Consider the following 27,978-nt stretch of genomic DNA (forward strand, 5'->3'; position numbering starts at 1 on the left):
CGTGCCTTCCCTACATCATTCTGCTGCTCTTTCATTCAGCTAGGCTGCTTTCTCCTTCCCATCCACATCATACTTCTGGGATTCCAGGAGTCCACTAATCTACTGTCATCAGTCCACAAAATCGCCTGGTTCCAAGGCCACCGGGTACAACTCATACCTACAGCATAGAAGAGAAGTGGTCATCCAGCCTTTGGGGGCATATGACAGGGTTATGCCACAGTTCTATTTAACTGTCCTGACTCAGTTTCCCTGTACAAGTCTCAGTTTCCTTAACCGTTCTGTCTCAATCTCTTTAGTTGTAAATCTCCCTCTGACCCAGTAAGACTGGGGACTATTTGTTCAAAGGTTATAAATTAGCAAGATAAACAAGAGAGTAGGCCTCCTGACTCTTTTCTGTCCTCAAAGATTTACAATATCCCTCTAAAATATTCCAAGATATCTCACTGATATCTTTACTTCTTTGTATTCAGACATCCTGTCTCTGGGTTTTCTAAGATTTATGGCCTCCCTATCCTGATAGAGGTTTTCCCTCACTTCTTACTCTTTCCTTTCGTTAAAGAAAAGGTATTTAAAAAGTTGGGGTTCCTCCATTCATTGCTGGAGGCTGGCGGCTGGTGGCTGTATGCTGGACGCTGGATTCTTTGGGATGACAGTCTCCTCCAGCCCTGGGACCAACATATTTGCAGGACCTCTTTTATATAGGTAAAAGCTAGGGCACGAGGAGATGCTTATTAATTGAGGAATAGCTAAACAAATTATTTTATACCCATATAATGAAAAAAAAAAAAAAGAGAGAGAGTTTTAGAGAAACCCAGGAAGACTTCCATGAACTGATGCACAGTGAAGTAAGCATAACCAGAACAATTTTTAAAACTGCAAGAACATAGTAAAGACAAACAAATTTGAAGTCTTGGGAACTTAGATCAAAGACTGAGGATGAAGCAATAAATCCACTTTCAGATAGAGAAATGACAAGAGTCCATGCTTTGGATATAGCCAATGTGAGAATTTATTTTGCTCCACTATACATGTGTGTTTGTTGTTTTTCTTTCTCCCTTTCTCTCTCAACTGTAGGGGAGGGGGCGAAATAGGATAAAGAGAAAGTAGGTTTTGTTGTTGTTATTCATTGAAAAAATGTAATTAAGAAAAAAGAAAAATTAGGTCTATCCCTTCTCCACAATAAGAAATAGGAATAGCCATTTAGGATTCTCTTTAACAGTGAGATGGAGTCACAGATGATGTTAAAAATTTCATGGAGCTCCTGAACAGTAGGAGATTTTCTTCCACAAAAGAGATATGTCTAACAATGTATACTGAACCAAGGGAATGAAAAATCCCTATTTTCCAAGCTTTGGCATGTGACAGGACAGGTTGAATATGATCATCTACAAATGGAGCACCATTGCAGCCTTGGTATAAATATGAGCAGCAAAGAGTTAGTATAAATGAAGCAGGAGAGATAGTAGTATGGGCTCTTGGGAAATAAGTTTAATGAGTTATTGGTTGATTTTTATGTAATATAATCTGGAACTGTATGTCCAAATTAGCAACGAGCATTTATTAATTGCCTATTATGTACTAGGCACTGTACTGTACTAATGGCAAGGAATACACAAAAAAGCAAAAAATATCCCTGCCCTCTACAAGGTCACAATTTAATGGGAGGAGACAACATGCAAAAAACTCTGTATAACTACTGGAAAAAAATGAAGATCATTTCAGAGGAGATGTTAAGAACCTAATATTTTTCCAGATGAGGAAACTGAGGCAAAGAGTGTTAAGTGACTTGCCTAGAGTCCCACAGTTAATTAGTGGTTGAGATCAGATTTGAATTCTTTCTCACTTCAGGCCTGCCACTCAATTTGTAAAGAACCTAATAGTTTACAAAATTAGTAGGATATTTTTCTTCCCAGGTTATTTTTACCTTCTGAATCCAATTCTCCCTGTGCAACAAGAGAACTGTTTGGTTCTGCAAACATATATTGTATCTAGGATATACTGGAACATATTTAACATATATAAGACTGCTTGCCATCTAGGGGAGGGGGTGGAGGGAGGGAGGGGAAAAATCGGAACAGAAGCGAGTGTAAGGGATAATGTTGTAAAAAAAAAAAAAAATTAACCTGGCATGGGTTCTGACAGTAAAAAGTTATTATAAAATTAAATTAAATTTAAAAAAATTAGTAGGATAAAGTTTTCCTGAATACCTGTAGTGTTTCCTAATTTGCTCCTAAGCTAATTAAGCAATCTAATTGGCAATCCAACAGTCAATAGTTTTGAACAGTCACATAGCAAAACAAAGAAAGTCAAAGTTAAGAATAAACAAAAATAAACCTGAACACAAAGACTACATCTTAAATGTACGGGGTTTCAATTATTCTTTTAAAACCCTGAGATTTTCCATTGTTTCAGATTATTATTATTTTTTAATGTTCAATCTCATCCAGCTATTCCTTTAAAAGTTTCAGATTATTTTTTTTTAATGTTCAATCTTAATCAGCTATTCCTTTAAAATCCTGGGGTTTTCCACTGTTTCAGATTATTATTTTTTTTTAATGTTCAATTTAATCCCTAATATTTGGCTGTAGTAGTTTAGGACTGAAGAATTTGGGAGGAATTCTTCAATTGGAGGGAAAAAAAACCAGTAAAACATGCTTTAACTTTATGGGAACAATTAAAACATTTCACAAGTGAAAAGCAGTGATGGAAAACAGAAAAGTTAAAGTGATTCTCTCTAAAATTATTGTAAAATGCTGATTCTTTAAATTCAGGATTCTTTTACACATTCAAGTGGAAAATCTATTTTCTATTGCCAAGCTGCCATTATAAAACTTAGAAAGTCCATACTAAAGTGGCATATAATTGGATAGCTTGACAATGTTGTTCATAAAAAGCAAACTACCTAAAAAGACATATTTTCAATGGAAATTTGTGTGGATAGGGATATTATTGACAGTAATTACCCAGATATTATCATATTATCATAGTCTCCAGCTAACATTTCTTCAGTGTCATCTTTTTCCTTTTACCCATTTATGTAATCCAAAATTATGTTTTACACTGAGCAGTGAAATACTTTTCTGGGAGATCTTTTACAACTGGATTCTAATAGGATGTTAAATCATAAATTTTACATTCAAAGTATCAGTCATTTCATTTGTGAGTATGTTAACCTGTCCATATCCTTAATTTCACCTGCATATAAGAGATTGATAAATTTGGAACAAAGATTATACGGGGAGGAAAACATAAAATGTGTGTGTAAAACAACAATAGTCATTTTGGCAGAAAAGGCAAATGGCAGATTTCAAACAGCCCTAGGATCACTGAGGGCAGTGTAGTCTTCCATACAATATGTTCTTTCTTCTCCAGCCTTTTTTCACAACAATGATGGTTCACCGCAGTGATCACTTACTCGGGAAAGGGATGGTAGGGGAGAAGGAGAGTCACAAAAGAGAAAACGCTTAATTGACATAAAGCTTAGGAAAAGTGGGGAGAGAAGAGAGCCAGTGACACAATGACTAGAATGTTGGCCAGGAGAGATCTAGGAGAAGTAAAAGGGAGTTCTGAGAAAAACAACAGGGTAAAAAGATCGAAACTGTATTTGCTTGTAGGCCCTTTTCTGAACAAATTGTAGCCTATGAAGGTAATGAAATATTATTGCACCATAAGAAAGGATGAATGAGAAATTCAGAAAAAAAAAAACCATAGATTTGTATCAGCGAAGAAATATATATACAGTAACTACAACATTGTCTATGTGGTCAGACTTGATTTGTGTTCTACTTTTATCTGAATGAACTGCTTTCTCCTCCTCCTCCTCTCCCCTCGCTTTTTAAATCTTTGTTACGAGGAATATTTTTCTGGGTAAAGGGGGAAAAGGATAGATTCCGGAATGAAGATGATGCAAAAACAAAACATAGCTATAAAAACTGAAAATTAAAACAAAATGCTGGCCATCACTCCCCACCTGCTACACTGTCACTGCAATCATCCTAACAATACAATAAACCACAGAAATTTCCAAGACAAAATAGTTGCGTTCATCTTTTATATTAATTTATGTGAAAGACACCAGGAAAGCTTGTTCTAGGTTTCTACCATGAATGAAAAATGGAAACTCAATGTCTTTAATTTAAGAATCACCTAGAATGTCTTTTTGAAGATGTTATTGAATAAACTTAATATCAGTTGCGGGAGGAAATAGCTAGTGGCACAGTGGATAAAGTATAAGGCCTGGAGTGAGAAAGAATTCAAATCTGGTCTCAAACACTTATGACTAGGCAAGTCACTTAACCCTATTTGCTTCCATTTTCTGATCTGGAAAAGGAAATGGTAAATCGCTTCAATACCTTTGCCAAGAAAACCCCAAGTGGGGTCATGACGAGTCAGGCACAACTGAAAAATGACTAAACAACAACAAAAATATCAAATTCTAATTTTCTGTAACTTCCCCCAAACCATTTCTATTTATGATAAAAATTTATGTTTTAGAAAATAATGTATTTTTCTCTCTGCTTACAGATTAAATGGAAATGCATCTGAATTAAATTGCTATTGCCATAGAAACACTGATATTTTAGATAAAAATTACTGATGATGCTATGAATGCTTTAAAAGCTGTTGGGTTCTATAAACATGCACATTATCACATTTATCTATGATTACCCATTCTAAGTCACCACTATATGGGCCATCGCTTGCGATTAACAAAGTTTATCTTGCTGAAACAAATTAATAAATGCCTACTGATCTGACTTTCCAAATAGCTAATGAGCATTTTCCCTTCTTTCTGCTTATTGCAACATGTACAACAGACAAATAGATATTTTCTGTGGCAACAAATCCATAATAATTAAATTATTTATTAGCATAATCAGGATGGTTGGTAAGATAGATATACAGCATTGTCAAGTTCCAGTGAAAAGCACCTAAAATTGTACTTAATAGTCACAAGAAATAGAAACTGGGTTAAATAATAATGCTCTATTAGGAGGATGCCATTTGTTATATAAATATATTAGTCTAAGAATATTCCTATGGGGGCCAAACATTAGTACCTGTGATTTCATTGGTTTATGGAGCACCCAATAACAAACTTCCTTTACCCATTCAGCTCTCTACTTTTTTGATTGTAGAGTCTTAAAAAGCTGCTTAGAGCATTGAGAACTCAAGTGTCTTACCTAGGAGTCATAGAGTCAGTGGCTATCAAAAGTAGAACTGGAATCCAACTCTATCCATTACACAATGATGTCTCTCAAATACATTTCCAAATATATATGTCAAATTATATAATACATAATCCTTAATACATGCTAATATAATATTCCATTATATCAATGAAATACTTTAATACAAAGCACTTAAAATACACTATCTTATTTTGACCCTCAAAACACAAACATTTGCTAGTATCATAAGACTCAGTGAAAGACCTTAAAGATAACTTGAAGCAATTCCTTTTTAAGAAATTAAGAAGATGAAGACAGGTGAAGTGTCAAAAGTCAAACAGGTAGCAAATAGCAAAGGTGGGAAGCAAAAAAACCAGATCAGGCCGATGAAAGTCAAAATTACTATGATATGAAAGAAGGGCAATCTCTCAAATGAATTAAAAACAAACAAACAAACAACAACAATAAACTAACTCAGACAAATAAAAATGTGAATAATCTAAATCATAGAATAATTATAGATTAACTGAAGTACCCTCTCTTAAGCTTTTAAATGCTGGCTGAATAATGAAATGGAATAGGACATTCAACTCTCTAGATTTCCCTTTTTACTACTCTTTTTTCACTTTCTTCCCCTTTGATACCACCAAAATCCACCTTTTTTCTCTTCTCCTATTCTATTTCCACTTAATATATATTTTATATTGATTATTCTATCACTGTCCTCTTTTTTATTGGAAGCATCTCAAGGATAATAACTGGCTGGTAGAGTACTATATATCCCTGGGTATGCTCAATCAATACGTCCGCAAATATTTATTGAGTGACTAGTGAGAGACAATGTGTTATATGAGAAGAAACATGCTGTAATAATAAGAGTAACAATGACAAGTGAGATTATGCAGCATATTACAGTTTGTAAAGGGTTTTATAAACATTATCTCATGTGAACTTTCTAACAGCTCCATGGGTTGGTGCTACAAATATTATCAGGACCATATTACAGTGGAAAAAACTGAGGCACAAACAGGCTCGATGCTATGGCTATGGTTCCATTGGCAGAAAGTAACAAGAGGTTCAGTGCTCCTTGCTCACCTCAGTAGGCTGCCTCTAATAAAGTAGAGAGGTACAGGGCTTTTAATCAAGAGATCTGCCTGAAAACAAATTCTGCCTCTGACACTTATCAGAGCATGGGCAAATCACATGTTTTCTGTTTCCTTAGTGAGATGGAAATAATAACACTTGTAGTACTTGCCTTGCAGAGCTGGTGTGAGGTTTAAATGAAAGAATGTACCTGCCTGTGTTTAGTAAATGTGAAGGCACTATAAAAACATCAAGTCTTATAATTCTAAGCAATTACCCTAAGAGCTAGAGATTGAAGGGGAAGAGCTATACCAAAAGAAAAAAGGGGGGGCCATGATTCTTGTCCTTAAAAACCTGCTTTTCCATCTGGGATGGTGACTGCCCCCACCCCCCCAAAAAAAAATCACAATGAGCTAAAAGAAAGGTACAACAATAAATGCTGTAGAGTTCAGAAGTCTCGGAAATTAACTGAGAGCTACAACAGTCCAGAAAGGCCTGAAGGAAAAAAAAGAAGAAAGAGGTCAGAGGTGGGGACTTGTGGCAATCATATTTGTCCTTGGTCCAGGTGCTGTTAGCAGATCAATAGCAGCCCATACCTGGCTTGTACTTGGTCTTATGCAAGCCAGTAGAAACACAGGCTATCACTCTACCGCTGATGAGCAAGGAAGGAGAGTTTATAATTTTATATACCGAGTGGAATACTACGCAAGCAACCAATCCATCATCCTTGACCCAGAGCTCCAAGGTCCTCCCCTGACCCGTGTGAAAGCCGCCCAAGTCCACCATCCCAGGAAACTTCTGAACTGGGCAACAACAAATGCTTGATGAGAATTCTCAACGAATCTAGGGCATGTGAAATATGGGTCAGGTTTATTAAAATATGAAACTCTGTGTGGTTTTAGCCCCCATAACATCTCTGAGAATGTTCCTGCTTTCTGTTGACCCAATGATGATTTTTCAGAGAGTCAATTTGTCATGGTCAGTGATTTAGTAAACAGTAAAACTGCAAAGAGACTGTCAATAATTCTATACAGAGACTTTTCCCAACCATCTGTAAACTTCTCACTTTTATGGGGTGTCTAGAGATTTTAAGCTCATTTGCTCCTCCAAGGGAAAAAAAGAAAAACTAAAGTAGCTTCAATTAGTGATCCCGGGGTGGCAGTAGTTCCCGATATTACCACTGAGACAAGAGAGGGTTCAGATGGAAGATATCAGCCATTATGGTCAACAGCAATGGGGCAGAAAGTAAAATGGATGTTCTCATATAGAGATGTTTTCTAAATTCAGTGTTCAAAAGCAGGGGACAACCAGTCTTTGAATACATCAAAACTCCAGTTTCTGAATCAAGAGATTGCCATTTACTATGGGTTTTTCTAACTATGAGTTTGGGGAAGTGGGAATGAATTACAAAGTGAAGTCCTGAAACATTTCTCAGAAAGTTAGCTAAGTTTATATGTAGCTCAAGAGATGGCATTGGAAGGGACCTCTTGAAAAGAAGAAAATACTGGGCTTTTCATTTAAGCAATTTGTATTTACTGGCTGAAATACCTTGACTTTGCTGATTTTCATTTGTTCTCTGATTTATTCACGCACTCACTCATTCTACAACTGTTTGCTGCTTGCTTTCAGTGGTCAGTCGGGTCTCAGTGTCCATTTCACAAAGTACCATCAAAAGAATGAGTTTGATATTTGCCTTAAAATTCATGCGCATCCCCAAGGAATGTGCTTTATCAATCCTGGGATGATCCGTGAAATCCCTAAGGTAATGCCGATTTAAATCAAAGTGAATTATCTTTGCACACATTAAAAAAACAAACAAACAAACAAACTCCATCCAGAGTTAAGAAAACAGTTTAACTTTTTTTATTGTTCCCATTTTTCCAGTTTCCCCAATTTCCCCAATTTCCAGAAAATCTCAGCCCCAATTTTCTCCAATAAGCAAACGGGCCCCACACCCAGCTTCACAATGATGAAGAAAAAAAGTTGGCCAGAAAAATATTTTATCTCATTGATACTTTGCTAACAACTTAACACACAACACCTTCCAGGGAAAAAGAGCAAAAGGGTTTGTGTTAAAATTTTAAAGAAAAATAAATAACCTGTGACAGTCTAAACCTGGTGATTCACTGAATAACAACAACCTAGAAGAGCCATTCCTATTCCTTGTTGGCCCTGGCACAATACCAATATTTCTTAGTGATTGTCTTTTCCTTCCACCTCGAGAGAGACAGTATAGAATAAAAATAAGAAAGTCTCTCATCTGGCTGTACACACCAAGGCTTCCTATGCAGGATTAGGAAGAATTATTCACCTAGTTCTTTTTTCCAGACACAGCAACAAATGCAAGTTAGGAAATCAAGCCCCAGGGAAACTCTTTGAGTTCTACAGCCCAGGAACACTGCTCTGCAGCAATACCCCAGAGTATTTCAGAGGCCAGAAGTAATGATCCTCTTGAATAATACTTTCCATTAAAAGAACAATCACTTCCAATTCTGAGCCAGCATAGAGTACAAAGCAAAAGCAAAACTTCTTTTAAAGATCTATATCATTAAAAAAGGGAAAAGGATCCACATGTGCAAAAATGTTTGGAGCTATCGTGGCAAGGAACTGCCCATCAGTTGGAGAATGGCTGAATGAGTTACAGTATATGAATGTTATGGAATATTATTGTTCTATAAGAAACGATCAACAGGATGATGTCAGAGAGGCCTGAGGAGACTTACATGAACTGATGCTGAGTGAAATGAGGAGAACTAGGAGATCATTGTACACAGCAACAAGATTATGTGATGATCGATTCTGAGGGACGTGGCTTTCTCCAACAATGGGGAAGTGCACATTGGAACTGGAGAGAGCCATCTGCACCCAGAGACAGGGCTGTGGGAACTGAATGTGCATCACAACATAGCATTTTCACTTTTATTGTTGCTGCTTGCTTGCTTGGTTTTTTTTTTCCTCTCTCCTTTTTTTTCCTTTTTGATCCTATTCTTCTTGTGCAGGATGATAATTGTGGAAATATGTTTAGAAGATTTGCAAGTGTTTAACATATATTGGATAACTAGCTGTCTAGGGTAGAGAGAAGGGAGGAAGAAAAATTTAGAACAAAAGATTTGCAAGGGTGAATGTTGAAAACTATCTCTGTATGTATTTTGAAAAATAAAAAGTTAACACAAAAAATAAAAATCTATAAAAGCTGATAGACTGATTACAACAGAATCTGAAAGTGTTGATTCACAATTCACAATCACCCTTAGCACTTCATTTCAGCCTTCCATTAATGAGGCTTCTTGGGCCAATTCCATCTCTGAGCCCAAGGCTTCTTAAACTTTTTTCACTTGGGATCCCTTTTCACCCAAGAAATTTTTACATAATCCGAGGTATATAAGTACTCAAACATTTATTGATAGTAAATCATAAACTTATTTTAAAATAATTCTCTGGTAGACATATGATTTTATCATTTATTAAAAATGAAAGCAAATTTTCATATTAATGAGAAAGATAATACTTGTTTATTTTTACATTAAGCATAATAACCTTAGCAGAATATTTGATATCTTTTACTGTTGCCAAATTTTTCATTACCTCCACAATTACTTGATCCTCAGTTTGAGAAGCTTGGTTCTAAATCCTTCAAAACTAGAATTTATCCAGAATGAATCTTCAAAATAAGATCCCACTTATCTTTTAGTTGTTTTTTAATTTGAATTTCAAATAATATGTCACCTTCATTTCCCAATAATTAAAATTCCCCTCTCCTTCGACACTCTCTACGTCTAGCAATGTTTTCCAGAATAGCTGGACAATTTGCATTTTCACTAGAATTATCTCAACTTGGACAAATTTAAGTGCTAATTCTGTGTCCCGGCCTGGAATGTGCCCCTCTGTACCCCCACTCCTTGGCCTGGACTCTAGCCTCTTGGTTTTTTCCCAAAACTTAGTATAAACACCATCTTCTCCTTGGTATCGTTTTGATGTGATTCCCACCCTACCTCCACTTCTAGGACTTTCATCTCTTCCAAATTCCCTTATTATTAATATTATTCTTTGTATACCTATCTAGTGCTATCTAGTCTCTCATAATAGAATTAAAGCCTCTTGAGGAAAACTCTGTTTCCTTGAGACTTTAGATCCCCAGGATATATGTGACCCAGTGCCAGCTCGGCAAGACACAAGACTGATTTATTGATTGAAACATAGCATCTGAAAGTAACTCCTCTTGGCCAACCTTGAAGTTTCAGGCAGGTATCTTTAGGCAATTCCATCCAGAAGAGGGTAACCCTAGAGTCTGGCACCAATTAATACAAATAGAATTAAGCAATGTGCTCCTCCATGGACTTTATATCTCACCCATCCTTCATGAGAGAGGTAACTCATCAAACCGAGGTAGATGACCCCAGCCAATTTGTGATTCCTTCCCTCCCAACCCCCATTTATAGATAAAACACTCATCTCCGATGGAAGGAGAGATTTTCATACTGGGAGTTCCCCAACACCGATCAAATCCCAAGTATCAACCTCTCCCTAGAATGAACCAACTGTTAATATAATGAACCAACCATCTACAGCTATGTGAGGTAGAGAAAGGAAATCTGTTCATGTTCACTTTACAGGCTGAAGCTATTCAATGACTGCTGGTAAATAATGGGTCCAAAAAGTGCACTTAGGTCTTCAATCTAAAACTCTATCATTCAGCATGCTGCCTAATAGTCCTCATTAGAGTTTCTCTACAGGATGTGTGCTAAAAAAGCAGGACTGGCATCCGTGATCAAGGCTCCTCAGCTTTGTCCTTTGACTTCCTCATTCTCACACGTTATAGGATTGTAACAATCTCAGGTAGGGGCTCCTATGCAAGGATGGCAAATATCAATAATCAGTTGGATCTCCGTCTTGCTATCTCTCAAAACTTGGTGATCAAAGAACAAAACGATGCAGGAAAAAAAAGTGGAAACAAAGGGAAGTGTAATTTCACATTTGCTCAGCACAGCCGGGGCTTGCAGATCAATACTGCTAAAAGCTTACAAATGATGGGGCAAAGGTGAAGGAGCCCATTTCCCAACATCACCTCACTCTCAAACAAAACCTCCTGAATATTCATATCTAATAGAGTTCACAAAAAACTCCCCGATCCATTATCAGAAAGGAAGGATCTATGACTTTGGAAATCTCATGGCCAAATGGGTAGCAAGGTACTCATGTGCACACAAAGCATGACACCTCCTACAACAGGCAGAGTCACTGGAAAATGCCTGGCTTCCGGAAGCTTACAACCAAAATCTCATGGAACAGATTCATTAAAATAAACTGCATTAATTAGAATTAATTAATTCATGTATCACCTCACCCACAAAGAGCTTTCAGTAATAGCACTGTTACTTATGACCCACAGAGTAGCAAGATTACTAAATTTGGAAGCAATCAACAAACACTGATTAAGTGTATTACACTTAATGACTCTAGATATTAGATATTAATAGATATATAGATATTACTTTTAATGACTCTAGACAAGTCACTTAACCCCAACTGCCTCACCTCCTATATCCCTCTCCCAATGGAGACACTAAGAGAAACTAACTTCCAGTACTATTATAAGGATAAATGAAATAATATTTGCAAGGTGCTTTGCAAACCTTAAGTGTACTTCCTCCCTCCCACCTTCCCTTCCTCTCTTACTCCCTCCATCTCTCCCTTCTCCCCCCTTTTCCATATACATGTGTGCAAATATGTATATACAAATGCATATATGTGGTACTTATTATCATTAGTGTAAATCCAAAGTTCTGCTTAACAATTATAGTATCTAAATGGGGGGAATCATTTCCTTTGTCCCCTTCCTAAGCCCGAAGAAGGAAGACTTATGTATAGATGAACCTCAATTCCAAGCACTGATTTTTTATTTTGGGAAAAGGGGAAGAAATTACATAGCATGCATTTTATAAGCAAGAGATTGTGTTGTTTTATGCCACAGTAATTAATCAGCAAAATAAAGCCTTCTATCTCCAAAAATTGCCAGTGAGAAGTTAATTTTAATTTTAGTTCAGCTACTCAGAGTGACAACTAGGAATTTCCTGAAACTAATCAATCTGGTTATCTCCCTGAAATCAAGGAGCTATTTATAAATGTCCACTTGATTCTAAATGAAATGGAAATTCTGCATGTATCACACAGTCACATCATTTTAGAGCTAGATATGAGAGATCTCCATCTAATCTAATTCTTCTCATTTTACAAATGGGGAAACTGAGGGCTGCTTAGGATGTACAATGGCAATATAATGGAGAGGCAGTGTGACATAAAAGACAAGAGTGCTGAACACAGAGCTCAGAAGACCCCCTTACCATCATATTGGCAAAATGATGTCACTTATTCACATTGAGCTTACAATCAACTGAAAATCCCTCCTTAGGACTCCTTCACCTGAAATTCTGTCTAGCCCTTTCTAGCCTATCCCTAAATATTTGATCATTTTTAAACTCAAGTACAGAACATTTTAATTTGAACTTAAAATAAATATTTTATCATAAAACAGAACTGATAAGGGGCAAAAGTTCTCAAGAGGTCATGTCTTCTGCAATTTTTAAGACTTTTAAATTAAATTTAGTATATGAAAAGAAGAGATAGATAAATATGACACACTATAGAAAGTCTATGGCTCAGAGAACCAGTTGTTTTATGCTGGTTTATGGTAGACCAGTATTACCAAGGACATAATCAATTGTGTATAAGGAAGGATTTCAAGGTCCATAGCAGCTTAGCAATTTGAAATTGAAGATAATCAAATGTATTCTAATGAAAAGAGAAAAATCAATGCCTTGTGTTAATTTTGGCAGTGATTTTTCTAAAATAATGTTTTATTTCAATAAGTTAAAATGTCATTTGTGGCACAAACTCAATTAAATTAATACAAATAAACAACAAAAACTTGACCACACACATAAACTGACTATAAAGCAAGAAGAATAACAGACCCCCAAATAATAACCGGCCTTTCTATTAGTACTTTGGAATTTGCAAAGCCCGTTAGCATATATTACTTCATTTGAGTTTTATGTCCTCCTGAGACAGATGCGACAAAGTTTTTGTTTTTTCATTTTATAACTGCTATTCTCTAAATCCAACATTCTATTCAAGAACTTCTTTTATGAAGTTCCCCGTTGATACAGAACATTTCTTCTGTACCTTAAGAGTCTCAAGGAATTGCCTGGGCACAGAGGGGTTAAAATGCTTGCTCACCCATATATGTGTCAGACTTTCTTCCAGATGCTAAGGTCAGTCCCTCCATCCATGAAGCTGCCCTTCAAAGACCATCCCACTTTCAAAATAGAATACCATAGAAAGAGCTTGGAGTCAGAAAGCCCCAAGTTCAAAAATGACTTCTGATACTACTAAGTTACCGCTTTAACCCTTGTTTGCCTTAGTTTCCTCAACTGTAAAATGAGAAAATATTTGTAAAAGCACTTCACACAGTGCTCCATGCATAATGGGCACCATGTAAATGCTTGTCCCCTTCTTCCTTCCTCAATAAATGCTTGCTGAGTGATTGAATTCACCTCAAATAACCCCAGCTAGGTGTGCGAGGAAAATTTTCAAGATATTTCTTGGAAGAGGTTGAAAGGGAACAAGGGAAGGAGTATTTGAATATGTGAAGGCAAATTATTTGGGGATCCACGTTATAGAGGGGTTCCTTTTTCCTCCAAAGCAAAAACAAACAGGAGAAGAAAGATCAGATGACTGATTACTTTTGAAAATACTGGGCCACCAAACAGAAATTTCAGAAAAGGCCCTTGTCACCCTTTGTGAACCGACAAATAAACAGCTTCTCAGCAGAGAGGGGAGCCCTGCTTTCTCAGGCCTCTCCGTGATATATTGCTTACTCGGGCTCCATTTGTCAACAAGAGTCAAGCAGCTTCCATACCTGTGCAGAGGGTTTTTAAAAGAGGGAGGACAGAGTTGCTAAGAAGGGCTAGATCTCACAACAGAACAATTACACCCCCTAACCACCAGCCAAAAGGATTTTTACTTGATTCAGTAATCTCATTTAATACAGTTAATAATTTAGTCATGGAAAATATTTTTTTCCTGAGGACAGTAAATTAAAGATATTTCATTTTTGTCACTGAATTTATAGTGTTATGAGATTTGGCAATATCCCACTTTAGCTCCCTACCAAAGAAAGGCAAACAAAAAAGCAGTGAGAAAGGCAATTTAGCCAAAGAAAGGAGGAGGACTGGAAAAGCTCTAATTAAGCTTCAAGGGTGCCAGGCTACTGGAGAGTCACAGACATTTTCATGGTATCACGGATCTAAAGCTGGGAGGCAATCTAGTCTAGACTCTATTACAGCTGAGGAAACTGAGACCCCGAGAGGAGGAGCGAATTACCCACAATCAGACAGGAGTAAGCACCCTCTAAACACTCAATTGTTCTTAAGAATTTGAGGGCAACACGCTTCCTTCTTTGGGGGGAAGACAGGATTCTATCAATTTATTCCTGATTCAAAGATGTACCAAAGGCAAAATAGTAAATTACATAAGTTTTTCTTTATTGCATTGGAAAAAAAAAAAAAAAACTACATGTCCATCCCATCCCGGGATTTTAAAAGGCATCCCTGAATTTTTTTTAATTCCCTTGACAACAGTTTGGATTATTGCCAATCTAGTGCTTCTATATGATAATATTATTGATTATAAAAGGGATCCAGCACCCAGGGAAGATTTCCAAAGTCTTTATTTCAACAGCATTATTATCCAGTAGAAAGACTATCACCTCTAGTCATGGAAAAAAAAATGGACAAATTCTAAGGAGTTTCAATATTGCTTGAAGCAAATCTGACTACCAATGAATCTCTTTCAGCGATAATATATTCCAGAATGCCTGGCAATATAAATCTAGCTTCATTTATACTTTCATTTGCATTCGTTACACACAGACATATTTTTTACCTTCAAAGATATTTCAGAACTAAAAACACTTGCTTCTTTATAATTATTACAAAATGCCTAATATAAGACAAAAACAATACGTGATGTATAAAAATGTAACCCATAAAAACTGATTCTACCTTTTTACTATTCAGTGTCCCTGGCTCGATTTCTATAGTATAGGTGTCTGTTTTCAAAAATTATTTCAGTATTCTGTCACTGCATAATCATCGCTGCCTCCTCCCAATGAACTGCCTCACAAGAAGGGACATTTTTGTCATTTAAGGTAGTCTGGATGACGGACAATCTGGTAAGGAGCCTGCAAAAGGAATTCCCACTTAGAAAAGATGGTTTGACTAAATGACCTATGAGAAGCCTTCTGGATCCAAGAAGCCATGGGTGAAATAGAAAACACAAGACAAGCTATTACATAATTTAATTAGTTATCAAGTATTTTTATGCTGGAAAGAAAATAGATACACAACGGATTCTTTGGGAAATGTCAGAAATGATTTTTTACATTTTTCCCAGCATTTGGCCACGTTTCAGTCATAAATTGTGTAAATTAAGACTTTCAAACTGCATAACTTATCTTATAATTTTTCTTTCATGTTCACTCCACCGTCTTATCAGAACTCTCAGTTGGCAGAATTGAAACTTCTGCCAGGAAAGCATTTTTTTTTTTCAGGAGAGTAAAAAACATTTATGCATTAACTTTAAAGTATACTCAAAATATCAGAAATAGATGCAAAAACCATGGGTCTGAATGGATCATCAATTTCCTCCCAGGATTAAATCATTTGATTAATCTGTTGTGAATCAGCAATTCAGTATTTCCATATCCTATTTTTGTTCCTTCTCAATTAAGAAGAATCACTTGCAACTACTATATTTTTCTTACAAACATGAGGTATCCTGAATCCTGAGACAGAAAAAGGAGGCTTAGATTTTGTCCTCTCTTGCACCGCAGGATACTAGCTTGCCTGGGAAGTATAATCCATCCATTTCAAACCAGATAAAGGTTCGCTCATGATGCGAAAAGCCCCATGTGTGAAACCCAGCAGAAATGGCCTGCTGTAAAAGGTTATCCAGTGTCTTGGAGATTCTTTATAGAACAGATTCACCGATTTCCCCTCTTGGCTTTGAAAAAAATCACAGTGTAGGCAGAAAGTCCCACCCTAGGAGTTGAATGAGCTATGGATGTCACAGAAACAATGTTCACCCTAAACTTTGAAGAAATAATAACAGCTTTTTTTTAAGGGAAGTTAGAAAATAACTTACTTTTCCCAGGTCTTTGGTAGAAAGTACAGATGGTAAAGTTCCTTTTGTCCTTCTAAGACGTTGTCAACTAATAGCACTCACTCAAGTAGGTCAGACAGACCAAAGGAGTCTGAAAATAGAATAGGAACAAAAATTAAAACCCCAAGTCGAAACAAAAATCCAAACAAAGTCACCAGTTATTCATAACATTCCAGGGCAAGTGAAATAAAAGTATTTTTGAAATACTGAAATGACCAGACACCTAAGCCTAAAACTAGGTCAATAACCCCTGCTCAAATCTGGACAGTAGTTTGTTCTGTTGCCTGAATAAGGCATCAAAGGCCAGGGACAAGCTTCTTGGAAACTTTCCATGGTAAAAATGTACTCAGGAGTCAAAAAAAAGAAATGAGATGGCCAGATCTAGGCTTCTAATTATACCATAGCTTGGAGGTGATGGGTTTCTGAAATTAAATGTGTCAGTCTATATCCTAAAGAGGAATTCATTCCACAAAGACAGATACAGTTGTAAATGGAAATAAAGATTAAACATTTATTAGACAATCGGTACACAATCTATAATTTTGTTTTTTTAATTACAAATTCTTTTAGAAATAACAAAGACAAATCAAGAACAAAATACAGGTAATACTTAATTTACTCAAAAGACATTTATTAAACAACTGCGAGTATTCAGAAACCTGACTCTGCATCAAAGGATACAATATAAGGATTGTGAGAAATCAAAATATATATTAAAAAACTTGGGGCAAAATTATACTGATTTTAGTATGCTGCTTGTTCTTAGTTCTTGAAGAGGACCATGACATCAGGGAGGTGATATCATGACATGCAAGTGAACTGGACTGAAGTAAGGGAGAGCTGTACAAGGTCACCATCCTCATTTTCTCCTCCAGTGTCATCTGGGCCAGATATCGGTCAGGATAAATGGAGATAGCCCAGGATGCAGGGAAAACTCTTATCCTTTTTAAGCTAAGGTCTTCAACAAGTCTCACTTTGTCTGAGGCAACACCCATTCAGTGTAAAATTCTAACAATTATTATAGTTTATTTTCCTAGCCTCTTATCAGATGAGCAATTTCAAATCAGGAGGAAACATTCTACATAAGGAAGACATACTGATCACTTACATTGAAGGAAACAAAACAACTATAAAATAGCACAGAGAACTAGAAGAGCATTTAGGAAAGGATAAAAATGTTCTATATGCTTTAATAGTCCCTGAGGGCATGTGAATATAAAAATACAGTGTAATTATGGATGATCCTCATGACAGAAACTTAGTCGAGTTTTTCCATACTTGTTTGTATTTAGTTATGTACAGTATGCATGTACAGTTATGTACAGACTACCTTTGTCCCTTTCTTTAAGAAGCAGAATACTATGGTAGAAAGTCAAGTAGAATTATAATCAGAGTTGTGAGTCCTTTGAAGTAATAGAAGTATCCTCCTCTCTTTCTCATCAGTTTTAGCAAAGTGTTTTGCAAATGACAAACAGAAAAAATGGAGACACTGAATCATCCAGAATTAGATAAATTTTGTTTAATTTGCACAAAACAATTAAGGATATAGTACATTTTGAAAAAAGGACTTGGCATGTAGTGGACATTTAATAAATGTCAATTGATTGATTATTTAAAACAGTTTAAGAAAAGGATTATATTTAAATATGACATATTTTGGTTACTTGAAAAAAATCAGTGATTCAGAATAGTCTTCAGTGATGTCTGATAAAATGGGTATATGTGGAGGAGTTCTGAAGATAAATAATCAGGACTTAAGTTCAGCTTCCTCATCTATAAAACGAGAGGTTAGTCTCTAAGATTCTCTTTATGGAACAATGGACAATAATTGATCATATAAAGCTTAGGTCCCCCTCTTCCCTGAAGCTTTCCCAGATATCCCCTCCCTCTCTCCCAGTCTAACATCTTTCTTTTTCTACTTTTCCCTCCTCTTATCACATTCTGCTTTATACATACCATATACTTCAGGAGAATATCAACTCCTTCAAGGCAAAGAAGATGTTTTTCTGTTTTCATATTCCCACAAGAAAGGCCTAAGTAATTTACACACAGGAAACATCTAACAGAACTATGGTATCATGGAGCTGGAAGGGATTGTGGAGGTGGTGGTAAGTAATAATAATAGTAGCAGTAGTAGTAGTAGCAGCAGCAGCAGCAGCAGCCTCCACCATCACAATTAACATTTATTTGGCTCTTTAAGATCTGCAAAGAACTGTACATGGTGTCTTACCTGACTACTGATCTCGCTGCCTTCCTTTAAGTCCCAAACTAAAATCCCACCTCCTACTGGAAGCCTTCCCTAATCCCAGTGCTTTCTCTCCCTTAATTATCTCCTATTTATCTTGCATATAGTTTGCTTTCTATGTATTTATTTGTATGTTGTCTCCCCCTATACATTATAAGCTTTTTGAGGATAAAGACTCTGATTGCCTCTTTTTGTATTCCCAGTGCTTTGCATAGTAACCAACACTTACTAGGCCATAATATACTATTCTGATACTCAAAAAAAAAAATCAAGAGAAGTAGGTGCTATGATAATCTCCACTTTACAAATGAGGAAACTGAGGCTGAGACAGGTTAAGTGATTTACCATGAGTAAGTGTCTTAGATACTAGTTAAATGTTTAAGGCAGGATTCTAACTCAGGTCTACCTGTCTCCAGGTCAAATGTTTTAAACATCAAGCCATTTAGGGGCCAAACATCATCTAATCTAATTCCCTATCATTTTATACATGTAGAAAATAAAACTTCAGAACTGCAATAACTTCCTTAAGACAAAGTAGCAGAGCTGGAATTTGAACACAAGTCCTGAGACTTTAAGTCTAACATTCATTCCATTGTGTTAAACTGGTTCCCTAATCCAAATAATGCCAAATTTTGAATTAGTGGAACTTTGATTTTGATTATTATTAAATGGTGGTGTTTCATCTATCAAATATGAAAGAAATTAAGTTCTGAACAAATAAGGGGTTATACTTCTTTTGGACAAGAGTAACATTAGGTTAATATAAATGAAGAAAGAATTTAGGAAAACAATGAGAAATTAGATTTCTTTCATAATACCCCAGGTCTCACTTAAATAATTTTATTCATTTATTTTTGATTTAGTAATTTTTTTCCAAATACATGTAAAGATAGTTCCCCCACATTCATGTTTATAAGATTTTAAGTTCTGAATTTTTCTTTTCTCCTCTCCTCTCCTCAAGATGGCAATCATATAGACAATACAGACAATCATATGAATTCCACTTCCACTTCAGTCATGTTGTAAAAGAAAAATCAGTACAAAAAGGAAAAACCTCAAGAAAGAAAAAGACAAAAAAAGATTAAAATAGTAAGCTACAATCTGCATCTGCAAATCTGTAAGAACTCCACAGTTCTTTCTCTGGATGTCAATAGCATGAGTCTCTTGGAATTTCATATCATAGTTGATCATTGCATAATGTTGCTGTGTTGTGTACAATATTCTGGATTTGCTGCTCACTTCCCTCAGCATCAGTTCACATAAGTCCTTCCAGGTTTTTCCATAATGCTTATTATATGCCAGGTAATGTGCTAAGCATTTTATAATTATTATCTCAATTGATCCTCACAATAACTTTAGGAGTTATTTCTGACAGATACATATAGATGTTACAGACATATATATACATATATATATATATAATATCTATTACAATCCCTATTTTAAAAGGCTCCACTAATGAAACTTTGTTTCTTAAAATACCTCTCTAAGTAGTAGTTATATTCCAAAAGGGATGAATTATCCCAACAGAGCCAGCATATAAAACACAGATACTTATTAGGCAAGTAGAGAGAATATATTTAGAAGCACCCCACAGTGACAACCATAAGCAAAATTTCAAGTCCAGTCTCCTTCTGTTCTGTGTCCCTTTCACATCTCCTATTTTCATTTCCCCCAAAAGCCAATACCCCTATACCACCTTCTGGGTACCCAAAAATCACATTCGGCCCAACCTAGCTTCTTCTTTAAACAAACGTCCTAGCCCTTCAGTCTTCGAATTTAAAAACTCATCTTTAATTAAGTTGAAATAATAGCTAAAAGAATGCACATGAAGTTGTTCAAGGCCAACAGTCTCCTTCTCAAATGATATTTACTTTTTTTAAAAAGAGAAGTGGGTATATCCATTCAAATCTCTAGTCAGTAAGATGGAAGGAAGCAATTTTCTATAGGAGAAAACTTTACTACGTCAGCCGAACACAAACCAAATTTAAAAGACTTCAAGGATGGCTCAGGTCCCAGACGGTGTCTGCTTTTCAGGGACGAGGCTCACTAAATACCAAGGAACTCATTACCAGAAAGCTGGCCAAATAACGATGAATTCTTAGTCCACGGTCATCTGTGATACAAAGGAAAATTCAAGGCTGAGCAGGCAGGTAAGATGGGGATGCAGTCCTGTAAGAGGGGTGGAGGATGTAAATCAATGGGACCACTGATGAACTCGGAGATCCTGCTCAGGTATAACTTTCAGGCACTTAGGCTTCCCCATCAGTAAAATGACTGCAATAATGCTGATATCACTAAAGGTAGTGAAGAGAAGCAAATGGAATACTACAGGTGCCAAATAAATGTGAACATTTATCATGGGTCACCATAGTATCTGATAATATGATAGCAAGTAGGATAAGGTCTCCTCCAACTTCTTTAGCTAAAATCCTAAAACTCCTGGAAGATGTCTTTTTTCATAACTAATTTTTTTTTCAAAAAACAAACAAACAAAATGGCCTACCTGAAACTTTAATAGCCATTTCCTTCACAAGTAAGATCTTTGAGGGTAGGGATTGTTTTTGGTTACTGTTTTTAAATGTTAGTGATCCTATTAATACTACCTGGCGCAGGGTAAAAACTTAATAAATGTTTATTGACTGATTGAAGAAAATATCTAGATTGCCAAAGGAAAAAAAAACTCAAAAAAGCATCATGTAGTCGCCAATTCAAAGATATCACAAAAAGGAGGGGAGAGAGAATCATATTTTGATTTGGAAAAAAAAAAAAACAAAGTGATCTTTGACTACATCAGCAGCTTCTACTTTTACTTAGGAAAACTTTAAAAAGAAAAAGATTTGGCAAGGCAAACTGTTCTTAGATTCTGAAAAAAATATCCTGTCATTTTAAATACCTTTCAGTTAAGGAACAAATTTCTTGAGACTGGCCCTGCCCAAACACAGAGCAACATTTAAACATATAGTTTAAAATGTGTACATGTTTACTTATTTAAAATACTGAAGGAGAATGTCAACAACTACAAAATAAAATCATCATATTCCTTTGTTCAAACTCCAATATCTGAAATGAAGCTTTTATTTATTCTGAAATCCTTTTCTGAATTCAAATACAAAAAATTCTTGAAACAATGTTAGCAAGACTGAAGACATCTGAATATGTCCTTAAAAAATTATTACAGATCTCTTTGTGCTGCAAAACACAGGCTTTAAGCTCCATATCAATTCCCTTTTTATCCTCCAGTCCCAGTTATAATGCTTTCAATGGCACAAATTTTAAAAGCAGATAGCTCAAGAGGACAATAGATACACTATCAACATAGATCTGACAAAAACTTAGGAACTTGAAACAACATACAAATGTGGACATTTATGCTCTGTTTGCTATAAAACACTCAAATCAAAATATTCTATTTCAGAGTCTTTCTTGAAATGAACAACAGTATGTATCTAAAATCATGAGTAAGTATTCTTTATAATGAGAATAAATTAGAAACCTCTCAGTTAAGATCAGAGATAAAGCAAGGATATTCATTATCATCACTATTATTCGATATCATACTAAGAATGCTAGTTATAGCAATAAGACAAAAAAAATTAAAGGAATAAAAATAGGTAATGAGGAAACAAAAGTATAACTTTCTGCAGATATTATAATGGTATATTTCAAGAACCCTAGAGAATCAACTAAAAAACTGAAACAATTAACAACTTTAAGAAAGTTAGATGATATAAACTCAAATAAATCACTAGCATTTCTATATACTACTAACAAAAGCCATCAGGAAGAGATAGAAAAAGAAATTTCATGCACATACACACACACACTATATATATATATATATATAATATATATGCATATATATATGCATATATATGCATATATATGCATATATATTTATATGTAAATGTGTCAAATTTATAAAAACAAGAGCTATTCCCCTAGTTGACAAATGGTCAAAGACTACAAACAAACTGATTTCAGAATTAGAAATCAAAACTATCAATAGATACATGAAAAAAATGCTCTAAATCACTATTTATTAGAGAAATGCAAATAAAAACAATTCTGAAGTACCATCTCACACCATCTATATTGGCTAATATGACAGAAAAGGAAAAGAACAAATACTAGAGATGATTTGAAAAAATAGGGGCATTAATGCCCTGTTGGTGGTGTAATCTGATTCAACTATTCTGGAGAATCATTTAGCATAATATACTCTTTTTTTTTAATTTAAATTTTCTTTTATTTAATAATAACTTTGTATTGACAGAATCCATGCCAGGATAATTTTTTTACAATATTATCCTTTGCACTCACTTATGTTTTGTTTTTTCCCCTCCTTCCCTCCACCCCCCCCAAGATGGCAAGCAGTCCTATATATGTTAAATATGTTGCAGTATATCCTAGATACAATACATATTTGCAGAACCGAACAGTTCTCCCGCTGCACAGGGAGAATTGGATTCAGAAGGTAACAATAACTCGGGAAGAAAATCAAAAATGCAAATAGTTCACATTCATTTCCCAGTGTTCCTTCTTTGGGTGTAGCTGTTTCTGTCCATCATTTATCCATTGAAACTCAGTTAAGTCTCTTTGTCATAGAAATCCACTTCCATCAGAATACATCCTCATACAATATCGTTGTCGAAGTGTATAATGATCTCCTGGTTCTGCTCATCTCACTTAGCATCAGTCCATGTAGGTCTCTCCAAGCCTCTCTGTATTCATCCTGCTGGTCACTCCTTACAGAGCAATAATATTCCATAACATTCATATACCACAATTTACCCAGCCATTCTCCAATTGATGGGCATCCATTCATTTTCCAGTTTCTAGCCACTACAAACAGGGCTGCCACAAACATTTTGGCACATACAGGTCCCTTTCCCTTTTTTAGTATCTCTTTGGGGTATAAGCCCAATAGAAACACTAGCATAATATACTCAAAAGACTATAAACCCATATATATCTTATATCCGAGCAATCCCCCTATTATAGCTCAAAAAGATCAAAGGAAAGGGAAAGGATCCATATGTACAAAAATATTTACAGCAGCTCTTTTTGGGATAGCAAAAACTGGAAATTAAGGCACGCCCATTAATTAGAGAATGGCTGAAAAAGTTGTAGAATATAATTGTGATGTAATACTGTTGTGCTCTAAGAAATACCAAATAGGCTGGTTTCAGAAAAACTTGGAAAAACATATGAATTCATGCAAAGTGAACAGAATCAGACAAACATTATACATAATAGCAACATTGTAATGATGAAAAATGTAAAATATTTAGCTGCATTGATCAATACAATAATCCAAGACAATTCCAAAGAACCCATGATTAAAAATAGTATCCACCTCCAAAGAGAGGGTACAAATTGAAACAAGCTTTTTTCATATTTCTTGCGTGGGTGTGTGTGTGTGTGTATTTGGGGGTGGGGAGAATATGTGTGTGTTTGCAACATGGCTAATATGAAAATTTGTTCTGTCTGACTTTACATGTATAATGGGTTTCATATTGTTTGTCTTCTCAATAAATGAGGGAGGGATGTGAAAGAAATCACTGAGAGCTCTATTTTTATTTTATATTAAAAATATAATTGAGAAATATTTAACAAAATACATATATATAAACTAATAAAATCTAATTGGGAAATATTTGAAAAATAAACTGAAAAGACAATATAACAAAATTTTCTAATTCTCATCTTTTTTTGCAGTTAGGTTGTGAGGAAATAAGTATCAGGAAAAAATGGAAATGACATTGATAAGTGGGCAAAAACTGGCATTCTGACATCTCTTCTTCCCATCTGCTATTTGAGAGGGGAAGGAATGCGTCTCGCAGTCAAGAAAATCTAGTCTAGGTCTCACTTTCAAGTGAGACACTCAACACCCTGATAGAATCGGCATGGAAAAATGAAGAGTACACTAATCATTGGAGTCAAGAAAACGTGATTTTGAAATCTTAGTTGTATGACTAAGCAAGTCACTAACTTCTCTGGCCTCAATTTCCTCACAAGATTATTGGGAGGATCAAATGAGAATGTATACAAAGTCCTTTACAAATTTAGAGTTCTATGTAAATGTGAGTTGTTAATAGTTATAGTAAAATTAAATTAAAATCCAAAGTTACATACAGAATATTGGCAGTAGGGAATTCCACCATCTGGCATTATATTGACCAATAAAGCATAAAATATTCATGATTCTTAACATAATCCTCACATTTTTGGGGAAAGGTGTATAGTAGAAAAGAGGGAGTTGAAAAAAAACTCAGAGAAAGAGGCTATACAAAGCAAGGAGATTCCAATGCGGAAGCACCCATGACTCCAGATAATAAATTATCTCACAAAGATGGCACCCTAACTTACATCAAAAGGCCTAACTTTTCACTCAAACTTACACATCTATTTATTAGATTTTTCCCCCATTGGATGTTTTGCAAACTCTTCAAACTCAAAATTTATAAATTAATTCATCCCTTCAAAACTGACACATTCATTTTCTTACTTCTATTGTTAATTCAGTCATTCAGACTTGGAATAGAAAAGTCTAAGTAGACTCATACCTCTCCTGAAATCCTCATAGTTAATGTTCTCTATAAACCATGAAAAATTCACCTATTTTTCAACCATCTCTTCATTATGTAATTATACAGATATTTATTGAATACCCACTGTGGGCAAAGTTATTCTTGAGACAGAAGGATAAAAACAGTTCTTTTGTTCAAAAATCTTACAATCATAGAACTGAAAAAAAAAAAAGGGAAGTTAAAAGAAATCTCAGTGAACATCTAGGCCAACCTGTACACCCTCCCGTTCCCAAGAATCCTGGCACAATATATCCAGTATGAGATTCTCCATCTTCTACCTCAATGAGGGTGAATGCAATACACTCAAAGCAAACTATTCCATTTCTGAAGATTTCTAAAGTCCAGGAAGCTTTTTCTAGACAAAATTAAATTTTCCATTATTCCATTTCTATCCCAATATTTCACGTTTTCCTCCTGGGGCCAAACAGAACAAACCAAATCTTTTCCCAATATGACAAACATTTGAAAGCAGCTCTCCTTAAACTCTTCTCCAGGCTTTCCAGTTCCTTCAAACAGTACCCATCTAGTATGGGTTTCAGTCCATTCAACATTATTTGACCTTCTCTGTATGACCTCCAGCTTATCAATGTTCTTCCTAATCTATCGCACCCAAAACTGAACACAAAACTCCAACCCAGAAGAAAGGATAAGATAAGCACATAAATAACGATAATATAAGGCAGAGTATGATCAGTGTTATACAAGAAGGACAAAAAGGACTACAGGATTAAGCAGCTGAAGGATAAACTCTCTTCAGAACTCCTATAACATTTATTCTTCATGCTTAGAGATAAGTTTTATATGATGTGTATTTCAAGAACAACCAAAGAATGGGAGTTAATACCCTATTTGGATATTAAGAATCAATATCCAATTATTTGGATATGAATTGGGAATTAATTGGGAAAACCAATCCCCCCTTAAGTGGGAAAAGATCAGTAGCAGAGTGCCACAGAAATGTCTGTTTTTGACCCAGCTCTATTCAAAATTTTTATCAGTAACTGATTTTTTTTAATCAGATGAGAAGGCTAACTAATGTCAGATAAGTAGTTCATGAACACAAACTTTCTCAATAGGTTTATATAATGGACCAAATCAAGAATCAGGATGGGGGTAGACTTATAACCCTTCACTGGTATAGGAAAAACCCAGATTTACCAATATAAAATTTACCACCTTCTCTACCAGTTCAAATAAAATTAAATTGAAGACTATCCAAAATCAAAAGAAACTGGGCTCTTGTCTTTAGTGTAAACATATCTCAAGTGCTGTGCCCAGTTCTGGACACAAAATTTTAGAAATAATATTTCCTACCTATTAATGAACATCAATCAGAATGATAATTAGACTCAAAACCATGACACACAAATACTCAATGGATGTGACTTGGGAGAAAATATCCTGGTAGAATTCAGTAGCCCTATGATATTATGTAAAGAGTAATAGACTTGAGGGCAGGAGAAGCCTGGATTTTTGCCTCCTATTACTTCTTAGCAGTATAGTCTTACCCAAGTCATTTAAATCACCCTAAATCTCAGATTTTTTATTTGTGAAGTGGGGAAACCAATACTAATAGTACTTATATCACAGATTAATCTGAGGATCAAGTGAGATCATATATTTTAAGAACTATGCAAATTTCAAAATGCACTACAAAACATCATTTATTATCTATTTTTGCTGTTGTCAATCATTTCAGTTATGTCCAGCTCTTTGTAACCCCTTTTGGTATTTTTTTTTTTTTTTGGCAAAGACCAGAATGGTTTGCCATTTCCTTCTCTATCTCATTTTACAAATGGGGAAACTGAGGCAAACAGTTAAGTAACTTGGGTAGGGGCCTGTTTGAACTCACAAAGATAAATCTTCCTGATTCCAACCTAGCACTCTATCCACGATACCACCTAGCTACCCTTTTATTATCTACACTCAATAATTAAAAGAAATTGAAATCCTTCACAAAAAAATAATAACAATAATAATTATAATCACACACATACCAGGAGCCCAACTCAGAAACCCTGTCTCTCAGTGGAATACCAAAAGAATTGTTGGCAGAGGAAAAATGGCAAGGATATAATGGGAGTCTCAGTCCAAGTGGGTCAGAAGAATTGTGCCAATATTCTGGCAGTGACAAATTTCTTCTCCTACTTTGAAAAGTAACCAGAGATCTAATTGGCTAAGAACTGGTCCAAACTGAGAAATGAAAAGCAGACCTTACTATGCACTTGGCAATGAGGTAAGGAAAAATAATCCTTTGAGGATTTACCAAACTAAAACATATTAGAGAAAGTTAATTAGGAAAAGGTAATTAAGGGATGTATATTTGCAAAGGAAACACTCATTAAGAGTGTAATTCCTTCCATAGAACTGTAAACCAAGTGACACCTTGTCTCTTTGGACCTTTATTTCCTCATTTGTAAAATGAGGCAGTCAAATCGAAACACTTATGGAAGGTCCCCTTTGGTCCAAAACCTTGAGACCTATATCATTAGATTACATTTGGATGAATTTTTGGTAAAAGGAGGTACTGGGAAATAAATATTCAGGTCATATTCATTTTTTCTGTGACAGTTCAACAATGGAAGGTACCTTGCATTTGATAAACATATCCACATCACAGCACTGAAAGGGATGGCGATGAATAATTCAAGATTCTGGTAGCTAC

At 35.4% G+C, this 27,978-nt stretch overlaps 1 protein-coding gene across 4 annotated transcripts in view; it reads right to left on the minus strand.

The window, feature by feature from the left end:
* APBB2 (amyloid beta precursor protein binding family B member 2) overlaps nucleotides 1-27,978 on the minus strand; it is a 374,634-nt gene that overhangs the window by 254,742 nt on the left and 91,914 nt on the right. For all 4 annotated transcript variants that reach the window (XM_051964457.1, XM_051964459.1, XM_051964460.1 and 1 more), the window contains exon 3: nucleotides 16,458-16,566. The gene's annotated coding sequence lies outside the window, so the exon portion shown is untranslated. The remainder of the gene's footprint in view (nucleotides 1-16,457; nucleotides 16,567-27,978) is intronic.

This window comes from Antechinus flavipes, chromosome 6 (assembly GCF_016432865.1).
Source record: "Antechinus flavipes isolate AdamAnt ecotype Samford, QLD, Australia chromosome 6, AdamAnt_v2, whole genome shotgun sequence".
NCBI lineage: Eukaryota > Metazoa > Chordata > Mammalia > Dasyuromorphia > Dasyuridae > Antechinus > Antechinus flavipes.